Below are 23,615 nucleotides of genomic sequence, written 5' to 3'. Positions count from 1 at the left end.
TTATACTAAGTGGTCTCTCAGAGTAGCCTTTTCATAATCAGGGACCCCTAAGGCCTTGAAAGTAAGGACACCTGCTTTTTCAGTGCTTGGCCCCTAAAAGATGTAGGTTGAAAAAGGCCCACGCTTGGATTCCAACTGGGTGTAATGGGAGATAAGCACTGAGGTGCTGAGACTGGAGTAGTTCAGGGCATGCTCGGGAGCACAGTTCCCAGTGCCTGGGGAATCAGGAAATCAGACGGGGAGGCAGGTGGTAATTGCGGGTGCCTGCAGGTACAGCAGCTGCTGAACAAGGTGTTTTAAATAACAAGTCTGAACCTGGACGGTGCAATTCTGCTTAATACTTGCTGTAAGATTTCACTAAATTTAGTCCATGCACCCTAATTCATGCTGTTAGTTTTCTTCGGAAATATTTTGATGTATTTAAAAAATTAAACTTACTGCTGATGTTTTGTTTTGTTTCCACCAAAAATTGACACTTTCTTGTATTTGAGGATGGATTAGGAAGATTGAACTAGGGACCGCTTTTGGGCAAACTGGACACGCACAAGTCCAAAGGAGGGACACCTGGGGTGGAACAACCCCGTACAACAGTACAGGCTGGGAACTGACTGGCTAGAAGGCAGCTCTGCAGAAGGAGGGGGGTGTATCCAATATCATATGTTTGTGCTTCTGATGGACAGCGGGTTGAATATGAGTGAGCAGTGCGCCTGTGTGGTGAGGAGGTCTACCCACATACTGGCATGGATTTAATCGCTGTCTTCCAACTACTTAAACTGAAGGTACAGAGAAAACACAGCCAGACTCTTCTCAGGAGTGCGCAGTAGAATGTTGAAGAGCAATAGACACAAGTTGCAGCAAGGGAAATTCCAGTCAGATACAAGGAAAAAAAAATATTTCCAGTGAGACTAGCTAAGCACTGGCACAGTTTGCCTGGAAAGGCTGTGGATTTTCCATTCCTTGGAGATACTAAGCCTTGGCTGAACAAGGCCCTGGACAACCTGCCCTGGCTTTGAAGTTATCCCTGCTTTGAGCACAGGTTGCCCCTCACAGGTTACCCCTGCACTTTGAGCAGGGGTTGGATCAAATGGCCTTGAGAGGTCTGTTCCAACCTTAGTTACTCTTTGATAACTATTATTTTCTTGGTTTATGCACAGTGTATTGTAGATGTATCTGAACTAGTTTTAGATGATTCAGTTTGGGAATGAATGGTTTCCCTGTGGTGACTAAGAGCTTGGTCCCATTTGGGCATCTGGATTATGCTCAATACTAGACTTACATCATATTCAGGCTAGCTGGTTTATAGCAACACACGTACAATCATGATAATATAGTGTAGATTTAGTATAGACACACCTAATTACCTCCATCCCATTCTCCAGGAACAAATATCCTTTACCAGAACTATCAATAATAGGGCACCATCATTATGTGATTTAATGATGACAGGTAATATACTAAGTACCAAAAAGCCCTTTCCATAGTTTATTTCCTTTGAACTTATGCGCCTTCTGGTGTAACGGCTTTTTCACAGCAAGTGCCTTGTATGGATATATGTGCTTAGGAGTGTAAATTTGGCTGAGGTAAACAGGGCTTTTTAATAAACAGGGAGCTTATTTTGTCAATGACTGTTTGTGCCATCCAGGCAGTAAGACTTTACAATGAGTGTTTGCCCCTTCCCTCTTATTTTTCAGCACATTCTTACACTCCAAATCTTTTTCAACAAGGAGGTTTTCAGTTTAAGGGAATGGACGCTCACCTGACGTATCTCCTTGGTACTAATAACCCTAATTTTGGAGTGGGTCACATTTATAGGATACCTTACAACATTAGTTAACCTACTATAGATATATATAAAAACAGAGAAATTTTTACTCAGTTTTTCCTTTGTAACTTTTCAACAGAATTAAATCCATTTGAAAAAGAAAACCTTGTTGAAATTAGTAAGCTTCATTAATGATGGTAAGGGTTACTTTTTTACAAAGAAAAATTACTATTTACTGTATTTCAAAAAAGTTTTACTGTATGAAGTATAACATGATATATATATAACTAGAAGTAATGGGAGGAAATTAAAAATAATTTAAACTTCCTGAAAATGAGTTCTATTAGACTGTAGAATAAGCTCCCAGGGGAAGCTGTAGAAGCCTCATTATGTGGCTTATTTAAAACTTGATTAGATTATGTGCCTGAAGGGAGCAAGCTTGGGCTGTTTCCTGTAAGGCTGAAGAAGATGACCTCAGAGGTATTTTTTTTGCTTCTGAATTATTTTATTCTGTGATGTGGTGCATCTGGGAAAGTCTTGTTCGTTCTTATATGAGTGTGTTTTGCAGGTGTCTCTCTTTCTACAATACTTCTGTGTGATTTTTAAAATGAACTTTTTTTTTCCGTAACAGGAGTTTATAGGTCTTTGAATTGATGCATATCACACTGAATGTGAGTAAAAATAATAGCTTTACTAATACAACATCAGGAATAACTTGACAAAGGTAGAAGTATCCCCACAAATGCCTTCATTTTTCTTTCTGGTTTTAGAATTAAAAATTTACAGTTAAGGCGATTGTCTTTACAACCTTGACTCTATGTATCCATGGGTGGCCTGCAAGTTGCTGTGGTCGTGTTGCTCTGTTCTGTCCACAGGAATGCTGCCGGTGGTGAGCTCAGCGTACCCGTAGAGCGCAGACTTGTGTGTGCTGAGGGTGATCTCTGGCCATACCTGAGGCTGAGCCAGTTTGGATTGGTACACAAGGGAGCCTGGAAGTTAATCTTGAAGCTACTCTGTAAAAGTCCAGATATATTTGTTGAGACTTCATTGTTCTCTGCCTCAGTGGCTGTATAGGTATTTCATACAAAGTGGAATAGCCCCAAAAGAAAAGGATGTAGGAGAATGGTTACATCGGCATTAGTGACTGCCTATCTGAGATGGCTGTTTGGTTTTCTCACTTGCTATTCTGGAAAGAGCAGCATTGTACAGTTTCACAGACATTCTCTGTCTCATTCCCGTGGAAACTCTCTAACACTTTTTTTTTTGGTCTCTAATTTAGTGTCCAGTATAAACTCATAAGGCATATATGATCTGAGCTTTCCTTATTTATAATGTTTACTTCCATGAGAGGAGACAGTTTCTTATACAGTGGCTTTAGAAAAGATTTTGTATTAAACAAAACATTTTGGTACTCTTTATAGCATTCTATTTGATCTTTTTTTTGCAAGTATTCAATCAGGGTGCAAACTCTCAAAATGACTAAAGGACCAATGGCCTATAAATTTACAATTCTGCAATATGAATCTACAGTATCTGCTCCAACAAGTTATGATTTGATAGCTGATGCCAAAGGGAGTGTAGACATTCATTTAATTTTGGATCATTAGATCCAAAGCTGTCCTGGTGATTATGGCGTGCTATTATTTTTGTCCCTGTCAAAACCAATGAGCAGTTGTACTAGTGATGGGCTTAGCTGACCAGAGATGCTCAAACCAGAAGATTAATGATGAAGAGCTGGATCACGCACAAGAATGTTTCAAGGAAGATTTGGAGAGAGGAGAAATTAAGTTGTTGTTTGAAATATATTTATCTAGTGTTTGCATTAACCTTACAGTATAGTTGCAATGCTTTCATCAAGAAAAAGACTGTAATTTATAGTACATTTAAACAATGACTATAATTTTTTAAATTTTTACTTGGAACTGAATTTTTTTTTTGGCCAATAATTATGCAACTTCAATCCTGTAATACAAAAATATCTTCATCACCAGATGGTATATTGTCATCCACTGTAACTCTGCTAAGTGACCATTCAACCATCACGCATGGCAAATGGGAGTGCACAAACAGATTTCTTTAAAATTGTGATTAAATTTTGCCACTTCCGATACTGCTAGATGAATTTTCTGAGCTTTGTTCATTGAACAACTGTCGTCTTCCTCTAATTACCATTTTTTTTTGTTTTCCTTTAGCTCAGAGGGTGTCCCATTCCTTATTTCCAAATGTGCTATGAAATTTTCAATTTCTGACAGGAGATACTTGTAGAGTTTTTCAGTTTGTATTATGTACTACCTTGTCAAACCCTTCCCCACATTTTTCTCCACCTGCTTGGGCTCCCTGGGGATTGTGTGTATCTGAATAACAAGACACTGACAAAAGTAGTGTACTAATCTGTGCAAAATTACAAACCTGGGAGGTACCTCTGAATAGTATTGTATACTCAGTAGATTAGGGATACCGTTGCTGCAACCCATTTCTTTCCCTATTTAACGATAACAACCGATTTGAAGCAATGGCTTGACTAAGTAGGACAGAAATTAAAATATTATGTTGACCATGTAGCAAAATGTTTTGACTTCACCAAAATACGATTGGCCACCAGGTGGAGACTTTGCATTAACTTTTCCTAAATTGAAGCTACAGAAGACAAAAGAAGGTATCAGCATAAGAAGCCATTTGCACAAAAATAAAATAATCCCATTTATTTTTCAGTTCTTCTTGTAGATAATTCTTGCAATGAAAAGTTTCCCAAGCTGATCTGGAGGCTAAGTCTTAATTCTTTGAAAAAAGAGAAGTGTATAGTATAAGATTTAGCAACATAATGCTGAATTGTTTCATGAAATGATGGAATTTGCTAAAGTTAAATATGTTCTATCTGCCTGATTCTTCTTTTTAAGTGGCAAGGAATTGACCGATCTCGAATTATTTTCATTAAAAATGACCTAGTTATAAAAACTCTTTGGCCTTCAGAATTTGCAGCAGGTTTAAATAACATTTATCTTTGTGTAGCATAGTTAATAGCAAAGACATAATTGCATGCTTTTCTGTCAGTGGACGTCCCTAAATGCAAATACTAATAGGCAGTGTCATCTATAACACTGCAAATTTATGGAGGAAATTGGTTTTCCAGGCGAGCTATTTGTTAATATGGAGAAGAATAATATTAAATTGGAGCTCCACCATCTTTCTTTCCATTTTTATGCAATGAAGAGGATGCAGAAAGAGGTTGAGGACCCATTGCCCTGTAACTAATCTGGCTGCAGAATTTCAGTAATGGGGCAGGAACATAAAACCATTCTGTTCCTCTCTGATCAGCAATAATACCATTTTTCAGCTACAGACTAGTTAGTTGGAAAGGGATGATAAGTAAGTAAATGTGGGTGCTGAGTTGTAAGTGAATAAAGGGAATGAAAGGCTGAAACTGTGAATCAGATGATTTAGTTTGTGCAGAAGCTTAGCCAAAAAAATGAGGATGATGTGATCTTGGATAGGTAAAATAATCCATACAGACACGATTTAAAAGGGTGCATGTGAGAGTATCGGGTGACAGGAACGAAAGCTGCAGGCAGGTGAGGAATGAGGCTGTAGTGGGAAAGGGGAGCAGAGGGGTCTCATAGGGGTTACAGCAGTAGTTTGCTATTCTGCACCTTAATGTGCTTAGGTTATTCCCTGATTTTCATCCTGAAGAGCTTTGGACAAAAGAAGGGATGCCAATTCTATTGCTTCTTCTGGCATATCCCATCATCTAAATATTTACATTTAAAAACTGTTCCTTTGAAAGAAAGAAGTAGTTAAGGCTCAAGCCAGGGCCAGTGACATCCGCTTTGGGCCTGGGGACAAACACAGTATTTGTCTGTAGCAGGGGGAGGGAGTTGTGGAATGGAAGGAGATGCTCTGGTAGAAAAATGGTAATTGGCAGTGTTTCAAAAGAAGGAAAAAGAAAGTTAAATAAATAAATACTAGAAAATCAGTTTTAAAGATCCCAAAGGACTTTTATGACCAAGTAGTCAGATTTCTAGTGCATGGTAGCCGGCCAGTTAAGGAATTTGCTACAGATTTTGATTTGCTCTAGATTTGGTATAAAACCTGCAGTTACTTAAAAAGCTGTGAATAGGTACCCAGTGAGTTCTGGTGGGGTTACCACTGCATCTAAATATGATTCTAGGTCACATTCATCCCTTGTGTGCTGTTGAAAAGAGCTGGAGTGCCTTAGGCCAGCTAGGTCTGGATGGGCTTTCAGTTTTCAGTACAGGACTAAGGACTTTTTTCTCTATTATTCACATCAATCTTCTGATTTTTGCTTGAGATACAGAACAAATTTTGGAAAGGTATTCCATCTTAATGTGAAGTAATCACATGACATCATTCAGTATGGCTAATTGACCATTTGGCATTGGAAATGTGCATCTTTAGTTTTATTATGAATTTGCCTTTTTTAACTTCCAGCCATTGGTGGTCTTTGGTGCTTGGTAGTTTGGCTGTCTAAGGAGTTAGTTACGAATCATTAAAAAAATAACCAAAGACTTTTGAAATATAAACAGAGCTACGTAGTTAATGATAAAACCGTGTGCTTTAGTGCTGTTTGTACATGAGTGATGTGTAACACTCTAAGGACAGGTTCTCCTGCTTTTATTATTCTTTATCAGTATCTTAGAGTGGACCATTTGTGCAGGAAAACATAGTTCCACATGGTTAGAAGGAGGAGAATCTAGCCCTTAAAATACGATCTGAAAATTGCCTGACATCCCTCATACTATTGTATGTGCCAGTGTTAGTGTGAAATACTAAGTGGGGGAAAGCTTGTGCTCACATCTGTAGGGTTCATCCTCTTACCTACATTAGCTTTAAGAGACCTGCTATGATGATGCAGTCCAGAGTTTTACAAGGTTCTTCTATAATACTGACATTTGATTTATAAAAGGGCACTGTTACATAATCTGCAGGTTTAAATGGGTAGCTTACTCTTTTCTTTTCTTTTTAAACCCACGCTATTTTCTTCTGTGTATTTCAGAGGAAAAGACTTTCAACAGCTTTTTTAAAGGGCAGTGAGGTTGCTAGAGCTTGTTTAATGATTGGACAATATGCTTAAGCCAAAGAAGAGCATTAATTGCAGCAAAATATTAAACCCCTTATTGAGATTATTTTTTTAAAATACAGCTTTTGAGATTTGTTGAAATAAATCAGAATAACATAGACTGTCGTGGACATTATTTGCATTTGATGAATGCATGTGCTGGCCTAAGCTGCTGAACTATTCAGGCTGAAGGTTTCCACCATTGTCCTTGTTCCTGTAGATATCACAGAGGAGAAGATTAAGAGCATTATAACTTTAACATAAAACTCAGAAATAATATAATAGGAAAAAATAGTCTCATACAACAAAAGGCAAATTTGCATAGATTTACTTCTATCCAAACATTTAACCTCCAGATTAGATGGCTTAAATAGGAAGAAGAAAAACCTGTACCCATTTGTCTTGGTGCAGTAATCTGAAAGTTAACACATTGGGAAACATTTGTCACTAACTCTGAACTGGATATGCCAATTATTTTTTTTTTTAATTAAAATCTGCATTTCTCATATCATTCCTGTGATGGCCAACTGACTATCCTGTTAGAAAATAATAATGTTTTGCATTTATTCAGCATTCTTAATCCAAAGATCTGGAAATTGCTTTTCTGATATGTCAGTCGTTTCATCATTCAGATCTTCCACTGGCTCTTTCTTTAAGCAACACTGAGTTTGAATTGTCTTCAGAGCTCTTGACAGCTCTGTCTCTGGTTGTATCTTGGATTCTGTGTTCTGTCAAGTCCCCTTGACCTGGCTTTTTAAACCTTCCAGAGGTTCAAACACTAGTTTTGCTGGTAGCATCCTCACAGTAGTTTATGATTTTATCACGCCGTCCTTCAGGAGAAAAACGTTTCTCTTTTCTCCATTCACTAGACCACTCGTCTGTCTTCGTTCTCAAAGGCTTAGAATTTCAATTTTTGACATATATACTAGAACTGAGTCTGTAGCAATGTAAAGTAAACGAAAGGAAAAGGAATTCTCAAATCTGAATCCCCCCAAAAGTCTCCAAGTATAGATTTATTTTAAGTTGATAGAATTTACCTTTCTCTTGTTGTGATGAATTGCCTAGCACTGAATACAGAATTGGTGGCTGTGGAAATCGCTTTCAGCTGTGCAGATCTTGCCACTGGCAAGTTAGAGGCACCTAAGGAGAAAGGGGGGTTGAAGGCATAATTTTTGGTACATTTATTGTGTTATTAATTTAAAGAAAGTTGCAAAATGATGGCTCATATTTTTATTTAAGTTTTTATATTCCAATAATGGTACTGTTCGATTCAAGAATTGTATTAAGTAAGGGAGGTTCTGCAGGAGTCTAGCTAAAAGTACTCAGGCAACAACTTCCCAGTCATGCTCCCTACCCACAAAATTGGATCTGCAGGGATTTGAATGTGCTCACCGCATTTCAATCTCTCTTTATTTGAATCCATTATGTATTTTATATATCTTATTCGGACAAAACAAACAGAATAGGAATGACATTAAGGCCAGCTATAGTGGCGTTTAAGGTGGTATAAAAAAGAGAGATGGTCTGGTTACTAAATCATTCTAATAAAGGACAGCATTGCTTAGTTTTATTTTACAGTCTCCTGAACAATAACAACAGCAGCTTCTCCACTATTTTCATTTTTTATGAAAGCAACTGTTCTGGAGAATAAGATGGGGAAAACATCAGAAGTATTGAAATAATTATGCTAATATTTGAAACAATAATTTGCAAGTCACTGTTATATAAGAAATGCTTCCTTTTTCTGATTTTTTTTTTTAAATATGAAACATCTATCAAGTAAACAGGAAAGGAAAACTGTCTTTTTCTGAGTGGTTTCATTTCCAGTGTTTCTTCAGCGTCCCCTCAAGGGTCAGACTCAATAAACAGCTGTGCACTATGTGTGAATGAAATCAATGTTGCAGAACCGCATAGCACACTAACAAAAAAGGGGTTTAATTCTTTTCTCTTTGAGTGTAACTGGGCCACTTATGAGTTTAACTTTTTCCATTCCAGTATTTACTCTCGGTGCTTGCACCAAGGAAGAATTCAAAACAAGAAACAGCTGGAGCCTTTTCTTTACACTTCACCTGCTATTCACACCAATAACCCTTCAAAACACAAATGTGCTGACAACTCACACACAGTTTTCACTGCACCCACTTTTGTGTGGAGAACAAAAGTAACTTCATCATCTCACTTGGGATAATAAACATTAGAAATCTGCATGACACCATTTTCTGGGAAGGCTTTTATTTCCTGTATTACAGGACAAAACTTGACTCACACATAAAGGATGTTCTGATCTATATTTACAAAGATACACATATATGCTTCATTTGTATGCATTTTTTTTTCTTCTTGGATCGTAAAGAACAAGATACACTTGTTATTAGGCATGAGATGTGAACAACAGCATCTATGTATGCATGCAGAGGGTGTTATACGAGTTTGTTCTTCCTCAATGGATGCAAGACACTTCTTGACCACCCCAAAGAGCTTGGCTGGAGAGAGGTGCTTGGCTGCATCATACTTGGCCGAGCAGGCAGCTTCTGGGTGGTAAGAATTTCCCATCTCATTAGCTGCTGGTAGAAGTGCCTTTGGGTAACACAGTTGCAGAGAGGGGGGCAATGGTAGATCCCTACATTGTGCACGTGTCTGAGTCGGGTAGTTACGGCATGTTACAGAGCTTTTGGTTGTTCCGTCTTGTAGCTGCAAAGATGGCCAAGGATTCTTGCAAGCGCCAAGGAGATCTTCAGCTGCCTGTTTGGGCTTCCTGAGGGACCACAAATATATACTGTTTATAAGGACATTGTGGACATTTTGGGATAGATCTCAGGGGCCTCCAGATTTCATACAGCTTGTGATAGCATTCAGTGTAAGTGCATCCCATGTGGTCTGCAGTGAGCAGTCATGGAAAAATGTGAGGATAGGAGAAGGGCTTGGGTCTGTGTAAATTTATGTTAGCAGAGGTAATAAAAAATATTGGCTATTTACCCAATTTATATAGGTCTCTACATCGCTTCCCAGGTAGTTGCCTGAGGAGGCCTTACTGATAGGGGCAAGGACAGAGAGGTGGATGGGCAATGGAGTGTTGCAAATCCTCCCAGATTTACAGTTTCAGAGCAGATCCCGAATTTATGCCAGGCTAGCCTGCAAACATGGGCTGAATGTGTCTTCCTTGATCATCAAATTCATCTTCCAGCTGTTTTAAGTCATCCAAATAAATGGGAACATTTTTACACTGATCTTGCTGATGTCCGCATAATGGCACAAGCAAAGTCTTCTCTTCTTCCTGTTCCCATAAGATCTAACGGAACTAGAAGAAAGCCTTTTTTTTTAAGGTTCTTGGAAGCCTTTCAGGGTTTTTCTGCAAATCTAACAATATTATTTTCTTTACACACCTGTCTAAGTAGTCCACATGGAATAAGGTTTTCTCTATTGCTTGGCTCAGAAATGAAAACTGGGATAATGGTGGTTTCACGTTTTATGGTTAAGATTTATAAATAGAACATGTTCATGTTTTCATACGTGTAATGATGTATGATATAAAATTACTCTTCATACACATAAATTATAAAATAGGAAAGGCGAGTCATTCTGTGACATAAGATAGTTTTGAAAACTAAGCTGCAAGACAGAGTTCTGACTTCCAATCCAGAGATCTGGATTTGAGTGGGGTGGAGGGAAAGAAGGGAACAGAGCCACAGCATAGCCTTTCAAGTGTTGATTTAAACTTCCCACTGGGATAAAGGCATGTGCTTCACATAAGAAAATACTTATTTTTTGCTTCCTCAAGTTAGAAATCTCTTGTGAGTTGTGATCTCAGGAATGTCAGGATTTCTCTTAGTGTGACATACTTTGAGAAATACAGAAGAACGTCACTGACAACTGAGCAAACCACAGGTTGTTTCTTTTGGTTCACATTAAAAAAAATAAAATAATCACAGATAAATAAATAGACAAATAGAGAACACTAGTAATTCCCATAATGGTCTAGTCAGTGCAAATAAGTGACACCTTTCTCATAGTACTATGTGTATTTATGCACTTAATGTAACTTCATGGGAAATGGGTTAAGCCACCTATGATGACTTTCATCTCTCTGAAATGTGCACGTTCAAAAGTTATCTGTGTAAGCCTAAGTCAGTGGAGACAAATAGGTGTATCTACGGAAATACTTCACCTTGTGGAACGGGTCTCCTGGAAGGCGATTTAACCATCCTGCTTTTCTGTGTGGACTACAGAGGTAGCCTAGAGACAGAAAACTGACTTTCAGATGCCTAAAGTTGGGGTAGACATATCCTATCTCTGGCATATAGCCTTGAGTTAAGACAGGACAATTGGTTAGTCACTGTCCAGCTCTAGAAGGCTCCACAGTGTGCAGGCTACAAGGGCTGCTCTTCAGAAGTAGCTCTACATTAAGAGCCTAAGATGACTAACTCAGATTTTCTGAATCATCACGCTACATCTAAGCATCTCATTTTTAGGTGTTAGCGTGCCTTAGGTTGTTTGAGTCTGACCTCCAGTCTCTATCAGTGAAAAAACAATGTCCAATTTTCTTCATTTATCTATTTAATCCAAACTGGTAGTTCGTTTCCCTGTAGCTTGAGTCTTGGAGGAGGCAAGCACCTTCATGTGAATTGTCAGTGGATCATGATGAAGTAGCAGGACTCTCACTGCTAGATCTGTCTGCTCACTAACAGCATATGCTCAGGGACAATTTCTTCTGCACATTGACAGTTTGACAGGCATGATTTTTTTTCCTGATCCTTAGAAGAAATGAAAAGATTTCTCAAACTTGTTAAAGATGGTGATTCCCGAAGCTCTGTATTGCGAGTTTTTTATTAAAGCATTCCAGTGTCACAGCATCCAGACTTGTGCCCTCCTAGTTGATAGTCAAGGGGGATATTTGCAGGAGTGACTGCACAGTGACCTCAGGCTTCCAGCGGCAGCAAAAATGCCTCAGGGAAATTCAAGAGATTTATCATAATGCTGTTTGTTTACAGGAACTTTCAGGTACAACAGAGACTGACAGGTACTGTACCATACAGGTTAAACAGTAAAGAGCTTAGCAATAACAATATAGAAAGACAGGCAGTCCAATATTTACGTTGTATACAAAATTTTTCTCTGCTGGATGATGTTTAGAGTTCCCTAGAGCTGTTTTCTTTGATATGCTGACGTTGCTGGGCCTACAGTTCAATATGCTGTACTGGGTAGCAATTCACGGGGCTTTTTTTCTCCTTCTTTTTCTCCTTCTTATTCTTTAAGGCTGGTCAAACTTTGCAGAAAGTTAATTTTTTTTAAGGAGGATCTGGCTTCGTAGATCCATGGTATTTTTCAGAGGCACTGCCATAATCATGTGATACAGAGGTAGAGTAAGGTCACGAAAATTTGCTAGCCGCAATTTGGCTTTTCTGTTTAGCTTGTGTAAAGGAAAGGTAAAGTCCTCACTGGTGAACTGAAGAGCTGGTTAGCTGGAAGACAGGTTCCAAGTAAGAATCTCCATTTTCCTCTGACGTAAAGTATCTCTCTTTGGTACCTACATGGCCCATTGCTGCAAAATCTGAATAACTCAGAGAAATATATTTCTCCTCCTAAACTTGCCGTGTGAAAAAAAGGGACATATTGGTATCCTTTCTGGACAGATAGGGCCTCTGAGACTAATGTCCTAGTCCACAGACCTTTGTGCAAAAGCTGAATTTTAGGAGATTGAAATTAAACACTGAATTCCAAGTACACAGTCATTAAAATCTTTATATAATACCCCAGGTATACAGATTTTTGCCAGTGAAATTTCCTTAAATGCTTGTTCAGGTTTTAGGGTGGGATGAATCACTCTCTGCATATTCTCCACTGACTACATCAGCTTCCAGATCAGACTAGGCACCTGCCTTGCATGCCTCTAAAGAAAGATGCATGAGAGAAACCGAGGTCTAAACACCTAAGCCCCCAGGAGACACGTTTTCAGGCACAAATCCCACCTTGGTATTTGCTGTTGGTTATGCAGGTAGCTCTTTGCTCAGCTTGCTGACTGCTGTCAATACTCAGACACCCTTCTCAGAGCTGCTGATGCTCTCTGGGACGTAGGCCCCTAAAAGTTAGGCAAGTAAGTTCATCTGTGAATATAGATCGTATACCATAAGACTCCTGAATCCAGGATAGCAAATTATTGGAATATTTTTCCTTCCAGTAATTACCATAAATATTTATGGAACTTGTTTCAAAATATTTTACAATCATTAGGTAATTTTTGGCACTTTTTACTTTTAACAGTCAAGGCATCTCAAATTTCAGCTTGGATTAATACAATGCACCTTCACAAATATCTCCCTCAGGTTCAGCTACTTTTTTAAAATTTTGCTTTATTTACTGCTTTTACCTGTTGAAACAGTTATCATGTCTGTACCTGGAGGTGATAGCACTTTTTCTTTTTTTAATTCTGTGGGTTGAATAATGGTATGCCTATGCAAGTTATTACTGTTCATGAAAACTAAAATACAGCCATACATGAACTGCAACACTTCAGAGTTTCTGCTCTCCCAAACAAGGAAAATAATTTAATTTACAAGGTGGATGATAGGAGTAGAGAGGAAAAAAACCCCACAAAACCTGTAATGCAAAAGTCAACATTTTCAGGATTTTTTTTTTTTATATATATGTATACACACATATATGCGTATGAAAACCTAATGCATAGTCTTCTGATCAACCACCCTTGAAATAAACCAGGAGCAAAAAGGACGCAGAAACGACACCTATGACACCTATATAATAGTCTCCAAAGGCAAAAACCCCCAACTATTGGTCTTACAAATTGGTGGTTGCTTGAAGTCTAGACTGCAAACCACATTCGATTGTGCAGCTCTCAAACCACACAAGAATGGAGACTATTATAGCAGCTGTTACCATGGACGTTGACAGAAATCTGAAAAGTGCAAAGGATAAACATAACAAAAAAATAAAACCTTTCCAGATGGCTGTACAGCTCCTAAAAATATACACTGCCGCTGAAGGCTGGCTGGATTGAAAAGAAAAGATATGTTGTCTAAAATAAAAAAGCTGTGGAAGCTGCTCTATGTTAAAAAAAAAAAAGTAAATTAGAGGATGTTGGTAAGTGAAATTTTTTCTCCAGTCTCTGTAGAACTTAACTATACAATATAAAGTTGCAAATGGGAGGTATAACTAAGATTGGTGCATAGGTAATAGTGTGACCACCATTCTAAAAGGCATGGATGGATGGTTAAATGATAAATGCTATTTGGCTTCATTTGCATAAAACAAACATAATGTTGCTAGACTAAGACAAGCAACTAAACCCAAGGTTGACTAGCAAGTCTGCCTGCTTCTTTTCTATACAAGTCTCACCACGCATGCCCATGCCTGTGTCACCTCAGGATTAGACTAATGTAACTGATTTATAGGGGTCTGGTTTTGGTATGTGGTCCCCAGCAAGCAAAAGAAATGAAGCTGGAACTCATGCATGAGAGCTTGTCAGTGTCTGCAAATTGTAGTTTCCTTGAATAACTGCCTGCTGTTTAAGATGAATGGCAATTCCATATATCATGACACATAGTGAACACCATTAGCAGATATATTTCTGGATGTCAAAGTGCTCCTGATATTACCTTCTACTTTCAGAAACTTTCACCAGTTTGGCTGAAAGTTTCCTGACTCATTTGTCTGCAAGAAAAAAATAAAAAGGAGATAATCATCACAACTCTTCCCATATCAAGACTTAAAGGACATAGGGCTGCATTTCACATAATCTAAAATGAGAAGCCGGTCAGTGTTTTACAGTGTTAGAGCTAAGACTACTGCAATTAGAAAGTTAAAATTTAGCAAGGTTTTTGCTGTTACGTCTGTCATCAAGAGGCTGTTCTAAGAGGGCATTTCTTCCAGTCTCTAGTCCCAAATTATTTGTGCCGGATTTATACTATTTTGTTTTCGTACCAACATTATTCTTTAGATTTAAATAGTTCTTCCTTTCTTGTTGTTGTATCATCTCTGATATATTTCTAGTCAGCTTCCTCTTCCCACTCAAGTTTCATTTGCCTAGACCAAACAAGCCAAGAAGCCTTCCTTTGCTTACATCTCATGAAGTACGTTCTCCTTTCCCTTGGTCAGCCTTACAGGCCTTCCCTACATTTCTCCCAGTTTGATCATGGGCAACAACCAGAGGTATGTGTGATATTCCAGTGGTGGTAGTGCCCTGGGAAACAAAGAAAGGAGCAAAACCAGAGCCTGACATCTTAACTTATGAATTGTTATTTCTGAGCATTTAACTGTGATGTCTTAACATTCTCTAAACATTTTTAGTGCCATAGAGGTACATGTAGAGCAGAGAGTGATATTTTTGAAATAACTGTCTAAACTTCCACTGCCTGTCAGTATAATTCCACACTCTATTGCTAATTTCAATCTAAATTGCTTCCTTTCAGGCCTAAAACCATGCAATCTAAATAATATATTAAACATGAAGGATCCAAATGAAGCCTGGCAGTCACTCAAGGTGAGATTACAGACTGTTTAAAATGAGCATGTGCCATTTTAGAAGCAGGTGTCTCAAAGGTAATTGTCATCATCTTCTCCTTTGGATTATTCCAGAAATCATCAGGAAGATTGTGTACTTCCATTAGCCTCGACAGCTGGTTCCGCTGACGCCGGGATGTCATAAAAAGTGTTGTTAGAGTGATATATTTCTCATGGAGAGCACATGGGTACATGGAAGAAACGCTGCTCTGAACCAGGTATTCACCTGAATGACTCCTTTCTCATGTAGGGTATAACAATCACATATTATTAAACTTGAAAGAAAAGACACCATCCAAGACACTGTCCAAGCTGTTACGAAGTGCCTTGGATGCAACCTCCAGATACAGTTTCTTACTGTAAGTCCCTTACAGGAAAACGATACAACGAACATCTCATTTTAGATGATAGACTCTGCTTTCCTAACCACATTTCCTAGCCAATCAACAGAGTAATCATTTTGTTAAATGATTTAAAACGTATCTATGACTTTATGAACCTGTGGACATTGTATACAGTCTGCACTCTCTCTATCATTCCACAGCTAAATTAGGAAGTTACATTCTGACTCGGTGAAGTACTTGCATAAAGAACAATTACTTGCACTATTTATAGTTGTTGCTTAGGTGTTCCCTAGCTGTTTTGATTAATTAAGCCTCTAGAAAGGCTCCCTTCCCAACATCAGCAATCCTTGTTTATTAAAACCATTACACTCCTTTCTCAGGATCTTCCTGTTGAGCTATAATTTCATTATCTCAGTGACTGGCTCCACTGGGGTGTTTCTGTTTGAATGCAAGAAGATTAGCATGTTAACCCTTTGTTTTGTATATTGTACACTATCTCTGACACAGTTATAAATCAGTCATTGTAACTGCACTACATGCAGTAGCTCTAGGCAAAGCAGAAGCAGCAAAACGTAGCTCTAAGAAGCAAAGCTTAGATTGCTCAGCGTGACAAAATCCAGATAATCTCCATTCTAGATTACTGAAGGAACTAGTGCAGGAAATTGCAAGTCCAGCAGCAAGGATTTTTAATGAACATTTTTGGTACAGTAGGATTGTATGATAAGAGAATATGAAAACCAGTAACAATCTTTTAAAAATAACTCCCCCTCCTCCCCCACAATCTTCTGCTCTCTTTCGTCTCACCAGGGCCAACTCAGGGCTTCTTAACTGTGTGAGCAAAACTGAATTTTGCCACTGTGTGGGTAAGGGTCAGGGATATTTATTTTGTCCTCATTGTTTGTGGTGACATTTCAGCTTTGTGATGGAGCAAAGAAGGATTTTGAGAGGACAGAGTAGGCAATAAGGGGCTTGAAGAAATTTTTAAAGTTCTGGTGAAATAGGGACAACTGGAAGAAACTGGTTTGAGGTGCTTTCCCCTCTGTCCCTACCCTGCTAATCAAATCTCTGATCTCTTCCAGAGAGAGCCTTCACCCCATAGAAAGGATGCTGGCCCAGGCTCAACATAGACCATGTGCTCAGGACATAGAGAGCCTACCTTGCTGGGTGTGAGAAGTAAGGACTGTAGCTCCCAGGCTTCTCAGCTTCCCAGAGCCTCTTCTTTTTTCCACAGAGCCCATTCATAAAAAATTTATTCCTGTTTCTCTACCCTTCCATGTGTCCCTTCCTTCCTTCATGTATCCCTTTACCTTCCTCCAAGATAAGATTTATTTCTGTAGGGTGCCGTCTTCTGGCTCAGCTCCTCATTCTCCAGTCCATAACAGCACAGGACACAGTCTCCTACTCTTCCTCTGAGACAACCTTCTTGTTCTTTCCCTCGTGGCAGGAGGAGGATCTGCTCCAGTCTCCACACCGGGCACCCAGCAATGCTCACAGGTTTCACCCTGTTCCCAGTCTTCCCATTCTCCCATCTTCTTTCCTCTACCTCCACACCACAACCAGCACTGACAGCAGGAGCTGGTCGGACGGTGAAGGAAAGGGCTGGAGGTGACACATATTTCTTCTCCCTTCTCTTGGCTCCTGCTCCCAGTGCTGTCAGGGAAGCAGAGACAAGACACAGAGAAAGTGGGGGCAAGGTAAGCAGGCATCAAGACAGTGGCTACCCTTGGCAGCTGCCTCCCAAATCTGTATCTAAAACCAGCCCTGTTACTAGGCAAAGTATTAGAAGAGATTTTGAAGGAAAATATAATTAAGGAATGAAGGCAAATGGAAAATTGGATAAATTACTGGGGAGTTTTATCAAATGTGGGTTTTTTTTTTGTGAGATTAGCCTATTATCTATATTTTATTTTATTTTGTTTTATTTTGTTTTTTTTTTTTTGTGTAAGGTAATACAGTGGCTTTATCTTTTTAGATTTCAGAAAAGCACTTTCTACAACGCTGCATAGGAAATTAGTACTGTAGGTGGAGATGATGGCAATTAATAGAGAATGTGGGGTGGATTAAAGAGCTGTTGAAAGGGGAGGATATGCAGGAGATAACTGGGATGGAGAAGGGCTACTGCTAGTATCCTCAAGGGATCAATCTGTGACAGATCCTGTTTAATATATTCATTAATGACCCAAATGTAGGAAACTAAATATGTGATTCTGAAATTCAGGACTGGGCATAAAGCTGGGAGGTAATGCTGAAATAGGGGGTGGGGAGGGAATCATCCATTAAAAGAAGGCAGGGGGGATCAGATGACTCAGGCAACTGAGAAGTATGAGATGAAACTCGAGAGTTTCAAATTACAATACTGGGCACTCAGAAACCAGTAATAAAAACTACTGCTATAAATAGAGGATTTCTAAATTGGAAGACAAAAAAGATCAATCCTTAGCTGGAAGATGGCTATGAATTGCCAAGGACTTTACTTGGGTTCAGGTGTTTTCCATTGTAAAAGGCATTGGTTAAACCTTATTTGGCAGATTAAAAGATTTTGCCTTTTTAACCTAACCAACTGAGTGTCAAAAGGGTTAACTTTCTGCAAATACCTTTGGAGAACCAATATCAAGCAGGAAAAAGGTTCTGAAGTTAAAAGATCAAAATTGGTCTTCAGCAAGTTTAGGGGAAAAAAAAAAAGACAAGGTGAATTAGTGGAATGGTCTTCCAAATAGCCAACTGGAGAAGGAATCAAAATTGTTTTAAAATGATGCTTGGTAAGCTACTGAAAGGGATTGCATATCAAAATAGGAGAATTTAAGGAGGCTGGAAATTAAGTTTGGGATACAAGTCCTTGGACATTTGATGTCTTTGAATCAAGAGTAAGTCACTTCATCACACTGTATATTAATGACATCTTTCTTGGCTTGTGATTGCTTGGGGAGTGGATTTTTCCCTGCTGATCCATAGGTGACTACTGGAAATTGCGTGGGGAGAGTTGCCTTCGCCTGAGCTTCATGCAAAAGAAGCAGCCGCTCCCAGTTTTCCTGGAGCCATTACATGTTTAAGAGACTACAGTACGAATCTACAGCTCAGACTGGCAGGTACTAGTTTTGACCCACTCTTCCACATTGTAGGATGTGGTCCGCTTTCTCGATTCATACGGTTCATCTATGCTTACGCAAGATGAGTTAATATGAGAGTAGGTAGACAGCAGAGATTGAGCCTGAGTCACAGTAAATCTTTATTTAACAAACGCTAAATAAGAAAAGTGCTGTAGGACATTGGTAACACTCTCAGTCTCTTCAAATTCCCTTCAGAGGAATTCCCTACACTGGAGTTGTAGCTTTCAGTTTTCTACTGCAAGTCATGAGGTTCTTTTAGGTTGTAGGAAAGGAATTGGTGACCCTTTGTGTGGGGATGACTGAAGTAAATGTGCAATGGATCTTTCCTCTAGTACCCCATTGCAGAAGCTACATTCAATAGCATAGGTGATCCCTTCCAGTCCTATGTTCCTGTTAAAAATTAGTTGAAACATGGAGTCTTTAATCAGGCAAAACTTTTCTTAGAACTGTACTGAAATCTTAGTTCCCTTTAATATTTCTTCTTCTGTGAAGGCTCCCTGCTCTCTCAAGCATTTATTTCCCCTAAATAGCAATCCATTCCCATAAAAAACATCACAGTGTGCCAATACTCTACATAGTCTCGAAAAATTTTCCCAGCAAGACACATCTCAAATAATGGTAAAGAAACCTAATTATAAAGGCAGGCATTAAGAGATAGGAATTGAAAATTTGCCATTCCTTTTATCAAATAGCAATAAATAACTTCTTTTTTCAAAATCTCCACCAAAATTTATTTTGTTAATATATGTGTTTTGCTTTAAAAAGATTGAATGAGAAATAAAAAAGCAGAAATTATAAAAAGGACAGAATGAAATATAACTGTTCAAAATAAAAGGAAACATTTTTGTTTTGTTTAAAAAGCAATATTTTGAAAGAACTGAAAATTTACTATTGAAAAATATTTCTAAAGAAACATATTTTTCACTGGGATTTTTTTCTGACAACTTGTAATTATCTTTATTTAGTATTAAAAAAACCCCAAATTTTGTTTGATTCAGACACAGGCTGGACATGAAATGGGTAATGAGAGCATTCAATACACCAGTGATTAAAGTGATCTAGAAGATGCATTTCAAAGCATAGCCCAAGAAGGTTACACTATTTCAAAAGAGAGAGTATATCACGATTGTGGCCTTCTGTTTTTTCTTGCACATTTTAGAAGCTATTCTGTGTTGGCATCTGTTTATTGAACCACACAGACCATTCCCTTCATCTAATTTGGCAACGCTTATGATCATAACAGAGTGTTTTTGAAAGACCTTTTTAGGTATAGACATAAGTATTTCACCATGGTCTGAGGAACACAGGTGATTTACATTGTTTCCTTTTAGACAGGATATTTGGAGTTTAGTGTCACGTTTTGTTGCAAAATTTTTTTAAAAAACATTGTTTCCAGGCCCTAGTCTAGGGATATGATTCTGAATGTGACCCTCCCTGATTCTATGTGAAGAAAACCAAACCTGCTAACTCCAATTCCCATGGTCAGTATTCCCTGTTCAGGTACATCGTGTGTGAATAAGCATTTGCTAATATACTTTTCTTTTCATGAAAGCCTATCATTTTTGAGATCCCTGAAAGTAGAAAAGAGGAGACCTTTTCCCTCTGAAGAAATAATTTTGGACTATGGGATTTATGGTAAGTGTATTCAAATACTTGGACAAATCAAGGTCAAGGGCCCAGATGCTGTAACTTGTCTGTCTGTACTGTTGAATGGTTACAAGGATTCTTGGCATGCCTCTGACCTGAGGTAACCAGGACTCTCACAAGCTATTCCTAGGCATGGCCCAGGAGTAAACTTGTGCCAGGGAGTTTAAATGTGGCCCTTGGGTTGGAGAGCAAGGGGGATTTCTAGTGCGAGCATGGAGAGGATTGACATGGGTTAATATAGAAAGAGCCATAGTATCCTGTGCTAGAAAGCTAGAAGACAGGGAGTTTGTCTCAGGTAAATCATCACGTGCCTACCCATAGAAACAAGGAGGTGTAAAATGACTGGGTAGCTAAGGGTGATGTAGAAAACATGACCAGGTCAGGTAGAACGTCGAGCTCATGTTCGCAAAGAATATCACAGTAGAAAGTGTTTCTGTCAAAAGAACAAAATAGCTGTGGGGCTCCAGGAAGTGTGATTGCAGATAAAAGTGCCAACTACATAAAGTTTTGGTTATGTGGGAGAGGGGTGATAGGCTGATGGATGGAAAGGCATCAAGAATTTTAAAGAATAGACTTTTTTCCAAAGGCAATAGAATTACTCGAGGAAAAATACAGCAAAGAAAAGCTTCCTTACAATGAGTATGAATAGACCATGAAATAATTTTTCAGGGAAAGCAGAGAAAGCGATGTGTACTACAGATTGTACAATTGTACTGACTTTGGCTGGGATTGAGTTAATTTTCTTCATAGTAGCTAGTATGGTGCTATGTTTTTGATTTCTGATGAAAACAGTGCTGATAACACAGGGATGTTTTAGTTTTCAGTCAACAGCACTTACACAGCGTCAAGGCCTTTTCTGCTTCTCACTGTGCTCCCCCAGCGAGTAGGCTGGGGGTGCACAAGAAGCTGAGAGGGGACACAGCTGAGACAGCTGACCCCACTGACCGAAGGGTTATTCCATACCACATGACGTTATCTTCAGCAATAAAACCGGAGGGGGGTGATTTTGTTAGGGCTGCCATTGCTTGGGAACTGGATGGGCATCGGGTGGCTGGTGGTGGGTGATTGGGGTTTTTGCATCACTTGTTTTTCTTGAGTTTGTTTTTCTTTGCTTCTTTTGCCTTTTTTTTTTTTTTCTTTTCTTATTAAACTGTCTTTATCTCAACGCACAAGTTTTCTCACTTTTACCCTTCTGATTCTCTCCCCCACCCCACTGTGGGGGAGTGAGGGAGTGGCTTTGTGGTGCTTAGCTGCTGGCCCACAACAACTAAACTGAAAAAGGACTAAAAACTATACTGCCTGGAAAATTCTGCCCTGAGAATCTTGTCTAGAACTGCCAGAGACAGTTACTATGGTACATTCATAAGAAGATGTGAGAAAGAGAGAGAGGAATAAGCTGAACCTCAAAAAGTTACAAAACCTAGAGTAGTAGTACTCCCAAGCATGTTGTCTGGATCACAAGAAAAATAATTATTAATATCGTTAGGTTGTATATAGAGACATTTGATATTGAGGGATAAACTACTGCAGATTGCACAGAAAGATTAAGAGATGAGACTGTATTCATCATTAAGTCATAGAACATTAAAAAGAAAAATGATAGTATGTTATCAGAAGGTAATTATATTCCTTCTACAGACATTTTCATCTAGTGTAAATCAGCAGATTTCTTTTTCAGTGAGAATTCTGTGATTTATAAACAGAGGATAATTTGGCTTGCTGTTTGTGTTCCCATGCTGTCCTTGTAACACTGTTTGGACCGGAAATATTCATACTCTTGTTTTCCTGAATTTTAAGATACTATAGATTGTGAAATAGTTGGCAGCCTGGGAAGTGCCATCTATCACTCCTGTTAGCTTAATGGAAAAGCTGTTTGACCACACAGAATACTTCACAAAAACAACAAAATAGAAACTGATTTAAAATTCCAATGAACAGGGAACGATGAGCCCAGTCTTGAGAGGTGCAAAACATGTATTGCTTTCCTTGGAAGAGAAGAGGGCAGAATATGAACAAAAGAAAGAAACAGTTTCTCTAGGGCTTATTCCTAAAAGAAGCTGAAAATCTCCTAGGAAGTGTTGAGTGCTCCAGGTTCCCACTGAATTCTTATGATTCTGTCCTTCCTTCTCTTACATCTTTAAAACAAATATACAACATTGTGCTTCTAAATCTGGAGGCTGTTATTTTTTTTGTCGTAATGAAGTATAGTTTTATTTTCATTTCAAAATACTTGCTTTTAAAAACCATAAAAAAATTGTGCTTTGCAAGTTATCTGACAAAATGAAACTAATAATTTTGTTTGCTGCTAGTATCCTCCAAGCGGTAATGTGAATTGAGGTATCAATTATTTAGTACTATGCAACACTAATATGGATATGGTGATTTCTCATTAATACTAACAACTTCAAAACTAATTCTCATTAGCTTGAAATAATTATTTAGCTGCTTAGTAAGTGATTAAATTCAAACAGAAGTATATAATGTGTTTACAAAAAAAGAATTGGTTGACGTTACAAAATGTTAACGGCTTTATTCCTTAAAACTTATTGTTGGATCGGCCCATACATTTAAGGAGTGTTCTTAAAACTGTGGACTGCCTTTTTATTTAGTGTAGAAATTGCATCCAATTTGGAAAAGCATTTTGGATCTATCAGCTACAAATTAAGCAACAATCATGAAAATGATAAAACCCAAAACAAATCCTAGAAGAATGTAATTCAGATTTTAATGGAAATCCAAAATTATTTGGCCATAATTGCTTGGCTAAGGCTGTTTCTATTTTCTCTTCATATGTATAATTTTGGCATTTAAAGGTTGGGAGTAGCAGAAAGAAATCACTTCACACATGCAGAGTCCAGAAACTCAATGGTAGGAAAGGCTAAGACTCCTAAAGCAGGCATGAGGTTTGGGTGGGACGGTCTCTGGGAGCCTAGCTTCATCTCACTGAAAGCTTGAGGCTTTTTGTTGAGGGAGAAGCCTTCTTTTGTGTATCTTCACTTATCTTTCAGGTTTTAGGACTAGGTGCTCAGCAGTAATGAAAAGTATTGAGAAACAAGTGTGAAAATGGAGTGATGAGAAACGTTCTCTCTGCATATAGCTTCCGTCTTGGATGATACACAGGGAGCTTAAGTGAGGAGTTCAGGAGCAGATGCATGGATGCTATTAAA

This window comes from Calonectris borealis, chromosome 3, assembly GCF_964195595.1.
Source record: "Calonectris borealis chromosome 3, bCalBor7.hap1.2, whole genome shotgun sequence".
In the NCBI taxonomy this organism is placed as follows: Eukaryota; Metazoa; Chordata; class Aves; order Procellariiformes; family Procellariidae; genus Calonectris; species Calonectris borealis.
The sequence above is the reverse complement of the archived record's forward strand: the minus strand, read 5'-3'. Positions refer to the sequence as shown.